This window comes from Cylas formicarius, unplaced genomic scaffold (genome assembly GCF_029955315.1).
Source record: "Cylas formicarius isolate icCylForm1 unplaced genomic scaffold, icCylForm1.1 PGA_scaffold_5__7_contigs__length_24384050, whole genome shotgun sequence".
In the NCBI taxonomy this organism is placed as follows: domain Eukaryota; kingdom Metazoa; phylum Arthropoda; class Insecta; order Coleoptera; family Brentidae; genus Cylas; species Cylas formicarius.
This window is the reverse complement of record NW_026844341.1, coordinates 1,024,661-1,037,140: the sequence shown is the minus strand read 5'-3', so window position 1 is coordinate 1,037,140 and position 12,480 is coordinate 1,024,661. Positions and strand designations below refer to the sequence as shown.

General features: G+C 33.3%; 1 protein-coding gene across 1 annotated transcript in view; it reads right to left on the bottom strand.

Annotated features, from left to right (window-relative positions):
- LOC132702151 (aminopeptidase N-like) overlaps positions 1–12,121 on the bottom strand; it is a 31,135-nt gene extending 19,014 nt beyond the window's left edge. The window contains exon 1 of the mRNA XM_060670612.1: positions 11,964–12,121. The gene's annotated coding sequence lies outside the window, so the exon portion shown is untranslated. The remainder of the gene's footprint in view (positions 1–11,963) is intronic.
- Between the last annotated feature and the right edge of the window lie 359 nt (positions 12,122–12,480).

Sequence of the window (12,480 nt, the reverse complement as noted above, 5' to 3'; positions counted from 1 at the left end):
TTGCGTTTGTCATTGACTGTAATATATGAATGTTATGTATTAACATTTTATTACGCTTTTCTCATCTAGGATATAGGAAATGCAACCTACTAAGGTTTTTTATAACGATATAATTATAAACCTTGAGATCGAGATATTGCAGACTGTAAAAGCAATTACGATTACTGGTCTGGCAAGATAATTTTGTTTTGGTTTTAGCCTAATGATAACAATTAAAAGGGGTGCTACACCTGACGAAAGTTGACTTGAAGGTTATATCGTAAACTTCGTTGCTAAATTATTGGCAACCTAATTTGTATACGATAGAAAGAAGGCTCATTTCTGTACTCCGATGCGGAAGCTAATTATCGTGGCGGTTGGACACAAAGAAAAATTCATCACGAAATATTCTAGCAACACGTACGTTTTGCGAATTACAAACATTGTTATTAGCGAACACTTGCTAATAACAAGATTTCTATAGTTCGCATTTATCGCCGAAATAGCCAGAATTATATACATTTTTAAACGAAAATAAGCAAATGTATTAGGTGCGTATAATTACCAAGTCGACATGTTTTTGTTCTTCAATAATATTATTACATATGAATAGTGCACGAAACTTTGACGTTGTATCTGTTTGGATCGAGAGAAAGAAGGTAGTTAAATAGACAAAAAAAAGTTTTCTAGTATTTTCAATTTTTTTTTAACCATAAACTTTTATGCTGATAAAAATAAAACGGATATTGGTCTAAAAATGCAAATAACAATCCACATGTGGATGATTCCGTTCAAACTGTTACTTTTTTACTTAAAATTTATAAGATTTTAAAATTAGATTTTTTTTATGCATAATATTCATTTATTTTGCTGTTAAAGTCTGAAAGGATTTTACTACAATTTCAAAGCGTCAAGAACGAGAAACATATTTCAAAATTTCCGCTACGCTACTGGCTTATTTAGCCGCGGTACTGACATACAATAAATCTGAGTTCTAAAATCATATAAACTCTTTGCTCAACGTTACCAACTCTATGTTTGTAAATAGTACTGAATAGTACTGATAGTACTAAGAATTTGGAGATAATACTTTTTACGAAACTTCTGGATTCCTCCTGCGTTGGTTGTTGCTGAGTCGAACTTGCTGACGTTTCACCAATCATCCTGTTGGTTTCTTCAGAGCTTGACTGAAACTGGCTCCCATTTTACTCTGTACCTGCTTATATATTGTTTGAGGGGGGCGGAGCTAAATGAGTGGCATAAACACCGTCTCGGATGACTGATTCCCATATTGGTGAGATTGTTAGGTTGTTTATAGATTTCTATAGATTCTCGGAATTTTCGTTGGTAGATTCATTGATCACATGCAAAAATTTTAGTTTTATCGAATAAAATTGTATGTGCGGTTTATTTGACTTAGTTGTAAGGCTCTTTCGTGTTCTTTGAACCTAGTTGCTATTTTTCGTCCGGTCTTTCCAATATATTATTTGCTGCATATGCATGGAATGTTGTAAACTCAAATGGAATTTTGTCTTTGGCAGACCGAAGATGTTAAGAGATTTTTGGACAAATGGTAAATCTGGTTTTGACGTTAAACTTCTTTAGAACTTTTAATATGTGGTCAGTTATGTTTTGAATGTAAGGAAGGATCACAGTAGCAAGTGTAGGATTGCTTTCGGCCTCATTGCTGTTGAAAGGTTGTGCTGAAGTGTATTTTTTGATGGAATGCTTAATATCTTTAATGTGGAAATTATTAGAGAGGGGTGTAGAGGTAAGGTGTTTTAATTCTGGGTTCAGTGACTCGGGCTGAGATAGTTTTACGGCTCTGTAAACAAGATAAACAAGATAAACCAAAACAGCTAATGAAATTCGATTTGAAACCTCAAAAATCCTTAAAAAATCAAAACCTCCTAAATCCATTGCAAAGCCTTGAACAGAATGCCCTAAAATCTCTAAAATCTAATCCAGACATCGTAATCCTAAAAGCAGATAAAGGATGGTCATGGACACAAATGAATATCAGGAAAAGATTCAAGATATTCTTACAGACGGATTATAACTATAAAATTCCTCGTCTCTACGGACTCCCAAATTAGGATTACCTCTTCGACCTATTGTCAACACCATTGGTTAAAATATCTAGCTTCCTTATTAAAACCCCTTACAGGAAAAACTAGCAGTTTGGTTCTTAATTCCTTCCAGTTCATTGAACCATTAAAAAGCATGACATTAGATACACAAGATAATCTAGTTAGTTTCTACGTAAAATCCCTCTTTACCAAGGTTCCTATTCCCGAAACTTTCAACATCATTTCAGATATATTAGTCCGAGAATCTGGAATCAAACTTCTCACCTTAATTGAAAAATGCTTGTCTGGAACATAGTTTTCTTATAACGGCCAATTTTTTGAACAAACGCCGGAAACATGGGTTCTCCACTATCACCAGTCATCGCGAATATATTTATGGCAGCCTTTGAGAAGAAAGCTCGTTTTACCACTGAGTTGGAAACTAATAATAACCTTCCATTCTTAAATATTCTTATCAATAGAAAATTAGACCTAACATTGGGTCATTGTGTTTACAGTAAACATACGCATACAGACCTTAATGTATGGTCACATCACCATCCGGTCCAAAAATCATTGGTTATCAACTCTCTTGTTTACAGAGCCGTAAAACTACCTCAACTCGAACTCAACCCAGAATTAAAATACCTTACTTCTACTCTTCTCTCTAATAATTTCCACATTAAAGATATTAAGCGTTCCATCAAAAAATAAACTTCATCACAACCTTCCAATAGCAATGTGATCGAAAGCAATCCTACACTTGTCACTGTGGTCCTTCCTTACAGTCAAAACATTGCTGACCATATATCAAAAGTTCTAAAGAAGTATAACGTCAAAACCAGATTTACCACTTGTCCAAAAATGTCTTAACATCTTCGGTCCGTCAAAGACGAAATTCAATTTGGGATGGGAGGAATTTAAAGCATTCCATGCATATGCGGCAAAGAATACATTGGAGAGACCGAACGAAAAATATGAACTAGGCTCAAAGAACACGAAAGAGCCTTACGACTAAGACAAATAAACTCATCAGCTGTTGTCGAACACAGTCACGAAACCGGACATAAAATTTTATTCGATAAAAGTAAAATTCTTCTACCAACAAAAAATCCGAGAGTATATAGAAATCTATAAACAACCTAACAATCTTAACCGCGACTCACCAATATCAATGTCACCAATATGGGAATCAGTCAAACAATATATAAGCAGGTAGGTATCAAAAACCGATGCAGGAGGAATCCAGAGGTTTTGAAAAAGTATTACAGTAGCCTGTGGAAGTTTCTTTGAAAAAATTGTAGATCAATTTAAAAAATTGACATAAAAACGGTACTGACATATAGCTGATATATTGTAGGTTCTCTCTGAATGACAAAACTATATGAAATAAAAAATACGTTGAATATGATTATCTAATGAATTCAAAAATTTCGTTATTAGAATTTTAATTAATCACGAATGAGACAGACAATACAAAGCGTAAAAAAGCACAGTTAAAACAGAATCACCCATGTCGACTTTGAAATCTATATAAATGGTTTTCTACCAGAATGATAACTGAAAATGTATTTGCAGATTTTCAAAGTGATTGCAAACCAAGAAGACCTTATAAAAAACTCGACTTTTCAGTTTTTCACAATGTCTCAAAAACCAAAAAGTAACAAGTACGCTGCTGCTGTATTTAAATTCTCAACATGTTTTGATAAAATATTTTTTCTTTATTTGATATTGTTTGTATATGTATGGTGGGATCTCAACAATATTAAATAAAGAAAAAATATTCTATCAAAATATGTTTCATGGTTGATGGAAGAGTTTTTTTGGGAAAATGGGACTTTATAATTTGCTAAAAATTTGCAATTTGGCTACCTTCTTTATCGAAAATAGCATCAAACTTGATTTTCTTAATGCTGTGGTTAGACTTTTTTTTCCATCTGCTTAGAACAATGTTTTTTCTTATGTTTTACCGCGGACTTTATTTTTTATGAAAGGGAAAATTTTTTAGATAGAGAGTGCTTAAAAATTTTGCATTTTTAGATACCACTTGCGTTACCTTTTCGAAAGAAAAGTTTTCTTCTAAAACTTGTGTTTTTTTTTGGAATGACCTGTTCACAGACACACACACACACACACACGCTTATTTTGACCAAGCCAAACTAACTTTATGTAATAAATGTAAAAAAAAGTCCATGGGCTACCCAGAAAGAAAATTCAAAAGGCAGAAGCTTTGTAAATGAAGTAGCTGTTATAAGTTGTTTTTGAAAAGCTAACAAAAAACCTAATAATATTATTAAAAGTGTGTTCCATTAAAATAAATTCGAGTCTAGTTTACATATTGCAATTTGTGAGTTTCAGAAGAAAACGGACTCGCACTGGTTCCTAGTTCTTTTTTTTTCTATATTTTCCACCTTTTAATTTCGGATACCCAGTACATACAAAACACAGGCACATTTTTTACCACATCCAGGTACATTTTACTTGGTTTTAGGTCAATTTGAATCGCTTTTGCATTGTTTTCCTTTCAAAAATATGGCTATAAATATAAGAAAGACGTGCGTATAGGATGTGAAAAAAAATTAAAAAGCTAAATTTTAATTTAACAAAAACATTACATTAATTTTGTAGATAATTAAACTGATTTTTTTTCTTCAATTTCTCTTGGGTATGCGGTCTCTCGAAAACAATTAATGCGATTCTTCTAAATATTTATTAACGTTTCATTCGTAATTTCGATTTTTTTCGAAACATTCTTATCTTGTATAGGTGACATATATAACAATTGATGACATTTGACATTGTGTTAATATATTAAAAATAAACATAATTTGTCAGCGAATATTTTATACGGATTGAAACGTCATGCAAAACAGGTACGGATGTTTTTTTTATTAGTAAATACATTAGATAATTTAATTTTGTTAGTTTAAAATTGAACGATATATTTTGTTAAGGTTTTTAGAATCGGTTTTGTAATTAATAGATTTTTTTTTGGATTTGTATATTTTCCTAAAGTTCTCTTTTTTTGGTGTTAGGTTCTATTAGTAGGACTTTAACTTTTTGAAAATTAAATGCGTGTTTGGTGTTTTCGCGATGGTTATGAAGAGCTGTTTTATTTTATTTTTTGTCATACTTATGTCCATTGATTCTATTTTTTAAATATTGGCTTGTTTGTCCTATATACACACTGTCGCAATGAGAGCGTGGAATTTCATATACTATATTGCTTCTTTTTTCAACTGCAATTTTTGCTTTGAGTTTAGTGTTTTTTGTAAATTATAACTTTTGTGTCCTATTTTAATTTTGTATTCCTTGAAAATGGTTTGGAGTTTTTCTGATAATCCAGGTAATCCAGGTAGCGATATATATTTTCTTTGAGGATTTTGATGTTGGTTTTTGTTTACGTTATTATAAAATTTGTTGGTACGTTTATTAAAGATATAATTAATTAAGTTTATGGGATAATTATTTTCTACAAGTGCGTGTTCTGCTTTTTCAATTGCGTCTGGTCTATATTCTGGATCGGATAACATTATTGCTCTGTCTGCGAGACCTATTATGACGGATTTTTATCTTCAACCTCCGGCAAGTCGAGTTTACAGGTCTAACGCTTTACCAACCGAGCCATCATCGGTCACTACTCTAAAATACTAAATTATGCTCCGATTAATGTGATAGTTCAAGAATTAGTTGGTCCATCCTACAGTCAATGTGAGTTTAGTCTAATCCAGTAACGAGGTTTCCTTCAATTATTTGATTTTAAGTAATTGATGAAGCGATATGCTGCTGCTGAATTGTTTTAAATATAAAGACTGGCATGAATTTCGTGAGAAATTCGTCTCTCGTTTTGGAACGGTGAATTGGCAGATAAACCAGAAATTTTCCAGATTTTCATATTTAAAACCTCACTTAAGAAATCACCCTTTATTATGTAACATGTCGATAGACTTCTTCGGTCACTCGCCAAAGTCGTGCCAAAACAAACACGTGCATAATATACTATTAAACAAGTATTTACAACTCTAAAAGGACTGATATCCCTGTTCATTTGCACCGAGACAGCTAGGTGCCGCAACCGATCGTTAGCCGCATAATACCAACAATCAGGAGTCTATTGTTAAGCTGACTTTCTCCGCTGAAATGATGCCTACACGAAAAAAATTAGAACGCTTGTCAGTAACCATAAAACACCGCGGGTGTTATGAACTTTTAATAACGTCTAGCCCGTGCTTCGTCAATTACTATTGTTTGTTAGACTTAACGCGTGGTCACTGAATCGGATAATTTGTACCTTATTTTGCAATAAATTATGGTTGAACTGTATGGCATTTATTATTTTGGAACTTATAAGACAGACGGAAACAGGCAAAAGCAATCGATTAAAGATGTATCCAAGGTAGGAGATCAATCTCATTACTAAACTGTGGGATCAGAGTATCTCAAACCAGAACAAATAAAAAATTTACAAATCTATTGTCAAGAACATTGTAACATATAGTAGTGAAGTTTGGCCGCTAAAAGAACAGAATGAGAGAATGCTAAAGGTTATAGAGAAGGGGTGCTGGAAAATCGAAAAGGAATAAAATCAGAAGTGAAAGAATACTGGAAATAATGAGTCACACATAACATCATAGATAATATAAAAACGAAACAACCATGTACCATGTACAAAGGATGGGTAATGAAAGACTACCAAAACAAATTCTAAGATGGACTCCTCATGGAAGAAGGAAGAGAGGTATACCTAGGCGAAGCTGGTTAGAAGGAATAAAATCAAAGAAGATAGAGAATATCACGAAAACATAAATGTAGAAGATTACTTTGGAGAAATATGAAAATCACTTCCCACTGTCTCGGTAGTAGTGAAAAATAGCTGGATACCTTACAAACGCAAACAAAACCCCAACTTCGCCTAGAAGAAAACAAGGGATTATAGATTTTAGAAAACTGATAAAGAAGGAACTATGAGCTATGGCGAATTTACGAAAGCATCGTTTTTTCAAATATTCCGTAGAAGTCATAGCATGACGGCAATAGAATTCATATGGGTTTTGTTCAGGATGTAAAGTTACTATTCGACCTAGTCGTTATGTAAGTAGCGCCAGGTGTGGGTGATTTTTTTATTCAAGAAATGGTAAATACAAATTTTATGGGGTCGCCATGATCTTCTGTCAAGCTAAATGTTTTTATACTTGTTTCACAATATACTAGTACCTATCTTTAAATAACAACATCAACATTTTAGAATTATATAAGTCCTATCTTAATTTTGATTAAAAATCATCAAACTAAGAGGGTATCTGAATTTTAGAAGGTACTGATGCACTTTTAGCTATACTGATACTACTATTAATAGTTATTAATTCTCTTCTAGATTGACTTTTGATACTCCGGTAGAGTTTAAAGGGAAACGATATAAACATTTGACATCTGTTTTTCTTACATTGTAAGATCAGTCTACAGTTTTCTCTATCTCTTCACGGCGGCCCTGCCCGGTAAGGGGCAAAAATCATCGGAAAATTTTAAACGTACGAAGAGAAAAATTATTAGTAGCTGCGGATTATTATTCCGCGACAACTATCGATATCTGATGCCGTTGATATTAATTAAAATAAATAACGGACCGAATTTAATCTGGTAGTTTCGTTATAAAACCGTATTAAATGAGCGAACAAATATTAGTCGCTTATCGATAAATCTCGATTAGCAATTCCCAATCGAAAGAATCTGCTCCAGTAGCGCTCCGTCGAATATTGCCGAATGTCTTAAACCAACTACAAAAGAATGGTGATTGTTAGAGTATATTTTTTTAAATAGAGAGGGGGTCAGTCTGACTTGGCAACTGGTCCAAACAATGGCAAAGAGAGCGTAAAAAATGACAAAGTACTGAATGTTGCGAAAATATTTAACTAATTAATTAAAATTAATAATAGAAATAGCAAATGATACTTTCGGGACTATTATTTTTAGTAAGACTTTTATTTGATTATAACTAAGACCAGAAAATTGTGAAAGAGTTAGAAGACAGGGGAATAAAATTTGACAAAGATCAAATCCGATTTTGTCCTATAAAATATATTATGTCTTTCTCTTTAGTAACTTTTTCTGGGAATTTCCTAAATGGAATTCGATTGGATTGAAGTTTCACATGATATTCTAGAACATTCAAGGATTTAGCCATGAATTGTTGCCAGCACTACCAGATTTTTCATTGACTGAGATGGTAGTCATGATTTTTTTTAAGCTCACGCAGAATTCTCATTGACTCTCCGCTGGTAGACACGAATTGTTTCCAGGTAGTCAATCACAGGAACACGGAGAATATATAGCTAAAAATATGCTGAATGAAGTTGACGATGCATTGTTAGAAGTTTCTGAGACGTTTCCAGAAGGAGAGGGCAGAAGGTCAGAATCAACTACCGAATTAACACAAACCTCAAGTTTGCAAGTTCATTTAAACAAATCATTAAAACTTAGAATTTGGAATGTGATGGAACTCAACACACTGTCTCTAGTGTACGAAATAAAAAGTATACTCATTTGTAACGACATTAGTTGAAATGAATTATTAGAAATTAAAATAAAAATGTCGATAATTCGCTGAAAATGGAAACGTGTTTTATTGTTAATATTTCGAATTCTTTCACTTGTTATACACAGTTACGTTTCTATTTAAATAACGATGTCTAACGATTTTTTTCATTAAAATTTTGAATATTAGTTTTTGATCACTTTGTATTTATTTATTTTTTGAAAATACCTAAACAGACCACTGAAGTATGAAATCAACTCTAGATATCTTTCAGTAGGAGAAATCAATGGACCTATTTAGTACTGCAAATTTCAGTCCTGAAGTAAAATTCAAAATATATCAGAAATGGTAAGACTTTGAAACTATAACTGAATACAAACAGTTTTTAAAAATACTTGTTTTATTTACAAGACAAACAAATGTATCGCCAACAATTGAGCCACTCGCTAATAGAAAATCAAATTATGCACTTCACCATCCGTATATATTATATTTAGCATACGAAATTAATCGACGTAATTTTCGCTGAGGTCAGCTACCAATTGCTTGACATTCGCCGTTGTTTTTTTTTGTCGATCTAATTATAATTCCTTCCGGCGCCGTTTTGTGAAATTTTGTTTATGATTTTAATAGACGCTCTTCCCTAAGTTTACAAATACTTTTATCTCCTCCTGCCGATTAGGACAATCGAGAATGACGTCGATGTTTAAATATGTATTTGTTTTGATTACGAACTTAGACAGCATTTAAAAATGCTTGCTGAATTTTCGGTGCTGGATATAAAATTCAACTTTTTCAAGCAAAATAAGTTTGTTTCTCTGTCGGATAGAACTCAACTGCCCCCGATTGACAATGGCACGTGGCACAGGATATTCATTGGCTTAATAACTACAATTAAAAGGGATGCTATCGGCCAACTGCAGGGTGGAACTTGAAGGTTATATGGTAAAGTTAATATAAATTGCAATGATTTTTTTCCGCATTTCAATTTTTCAGCCCTTTAGAAAATTTTCAGCGCACCACTGCTTTTTCCTACAGTAGACATCCTAATTCAATTTTGAACACAGTTGGGCAATTACACAATGACGTTCCAGAACCGTACTTCGGTACTCCGTGCATACAAATGCTGAAAGCTGACGTATTTGTGTAGAGTTTATTATTAATAAAAAATCCATTCTTAGTTTTAAATCCTACTATTAAAATACAACAAACCGCACGGCAGAGTTTTTGTCGACTAACATCTTAAATATGGTCCTGGCTTGTGGCACACCTGCTGAATAGAATGGTGCCGTCTGCTTTACAACAAGCGGGTCTTGAACTCATTCTTAAGTCAAAACCATAAAACGTTTTAAAAACGGAATATCGTTTGGAGAACTCTATATATTAAATGAAAGACATTTATAATTTTTAAAAATTCGAATGAGCAGAATATAATATAAACATTTTGCACTTGTTGATTTGCTGCCTCAAAAATTATACAATATACTTAAACAAATGGTATTCCAGATTGCATTATTGTCGTAGTCCATGATGAAATAGATACCCAACATTTTCATAGCGTACTCTTATTTTCTTACTATTTATATAGCAAACATGACGCAGTCTTTATTATTTTTTGGGATTCTGTAATTCGGATTTTTTCAATTAATTAAGTAATAGAAAATTAGGATAGAATAGAAGGATGTATTCTAAAATGTCATAATATATGTTTACTTAAAACAGAGCACAATGATATTTAAAAAAAGAGCATGACGTTCCGGTGAAACAAATTTAGATTTAGTTAGTATCTTATAATGGGTGTTTTTTTTCGATGTATAGAACTTTAAGTTGGCATTACTGCTCAAGATGGCGACCGATTTAGCAGCTGTCAAGTGATTGATTCTCAGTTTGGTTTGACAATTCATAATGAATAAAGTCACGCCTAAACAACGCTTGCAAATGGGCCCAAAATGAGATTGCCGTTGTTGCGATTTTCGTAAGCGAATTTTGTTTAGCGATGAAGCGCACTTCTGGTTGAATGGCTACGCCAACAAACAAAACGGCCGCATTTGGAGCGAAGCTAATCCTCAAGTATATGTCGAAACATCGTTACATCCAGAAAAATTGACTGGTGCCCTTTATGGGCTGGTGGAATCATTGATCCGTACTTTCAGATGTCCATGATGTCTAGGAGATCTGGTTTCAACAAGACGGCGCAACATGCCACACAGCTCGTGCCTCAATCGATTTATTGAAAGACACGTTTGGTGACCGCCTAATTTCACGTTATGGACCGATGAATTGGCCTCCAAGATCTTGTGATTTAACACCGGTAGACTACTTTCTGCTGGGCTATGTAAAGTCATTGGTCTATGCAGATAAGCCACAAACGCTTGACCATTTGGAAGACAACATTCGCCGTGTTATTGCCGATATACGGCCACAAATGTTGGAAAAAGTCATCGAAAATTGGATGTCCAGATTGGACTACATCCGCGCCAGCCGTGGAGGTCATATGCCAGAAATCATATTTAAAATGTAATGCCACAAGATTATCTTTCGGATGATTAAAATTCATGTCAATCGAATAATCTATCGTTGTTTTATTGCAACTTAAAGTTCTATACATCGAAAAAAAAAACACCCCTTACAAAAGACCTGAGTGCGTCACTGGATTTCAATTGAAAAGATATATAATAATAAATGAAACTGAAATGTCCAAATTTTATTTCTACGTAAGTCTGAAAAACAAACCAGCTTTTTTAGAAAGAAATAAAAACTCGAAATAATATCGCATCTTTGGGGATATTATTAGTATACTTGCCATTATAAAATCCAAATTTTTGTTCTTTTAACAAAATATATATAAATTTACTGTTCAAATTCAAAACTTGTATATAAAATGTCAATATTAATTAACACTCATTAAATGTTGCCCATTTGTCAACACGAAATGCGAAATTTATAAGATGCAAGTGTGCTTTGGGAAATCATTATTAAGATTGCAGCTTTTAAAAGTGTAGAAGCGCTTGATATGTTTCGTTGTTATTTTCAAAACATTGAAAAATTGAACATTGTATGAAATTATGCGTTGGAATATTCTGCATTAAAACGCAAAGACCTTAGTGTTTTATCTGTGTTGTTTTTTATTGTTTTTATGTATATTGTATTGAATATTTAATAACATAAATATAAAGTTTTCGCTTTAACAGCAACTTTATATATATTTTGCTAAAAGAACGAATATTTCTATTTTATAATGGTGACTGGTTGGTAATTTAATAATGGCGGGAAAACGATATTATTTTGTTTGTATTGTTAATTTTCCGTGAAACGGAATCCCGCATGTAGCCAAACCAGTTAGGCGGTACATATCGCAAAAAAAAAACGGTAAACCCACTTACCTGTTGGCGTGGTGTGTCTTTAGCAAATAAAAGCGTCGACCATATATCGGCGTATTATTGGAGAGCGCGTACACAAGTGTCCCCCTTCTAACTGCCGCAATCGCACTTGCACGATCAATTTCGTACTTTTGAATTAAGTATCTCTTGGTTATACAAAAGTCCCCACCACGGCGTTACTGACCGACCCGCGGCTAGGCTCATGGGCGCGCGTCCATTTGCATATTAATGATACTTTTGATGCTAAAGTAGCCGCGAGGGGGACCCGCGTAGAAATACTTGCCAAACTTGATGGGACTGGGTATACCGGGTGATCATTTGAAAAAAATGTTACAAAATAACATATACCGGGTGTTCCAGTAAAGGCAATGAGGTACAGTATCACGGAAACGGACTGATCTAGAAATTAAAAAAAATATATTGGGGAAATCGGCAAAGGGAAAGTGAAGGAGTGAAAAATAATTAGTTTCTGAAACCGTCACCAGTCGGCGTAATTGGTATCTTGTTTAAAACAAGATTT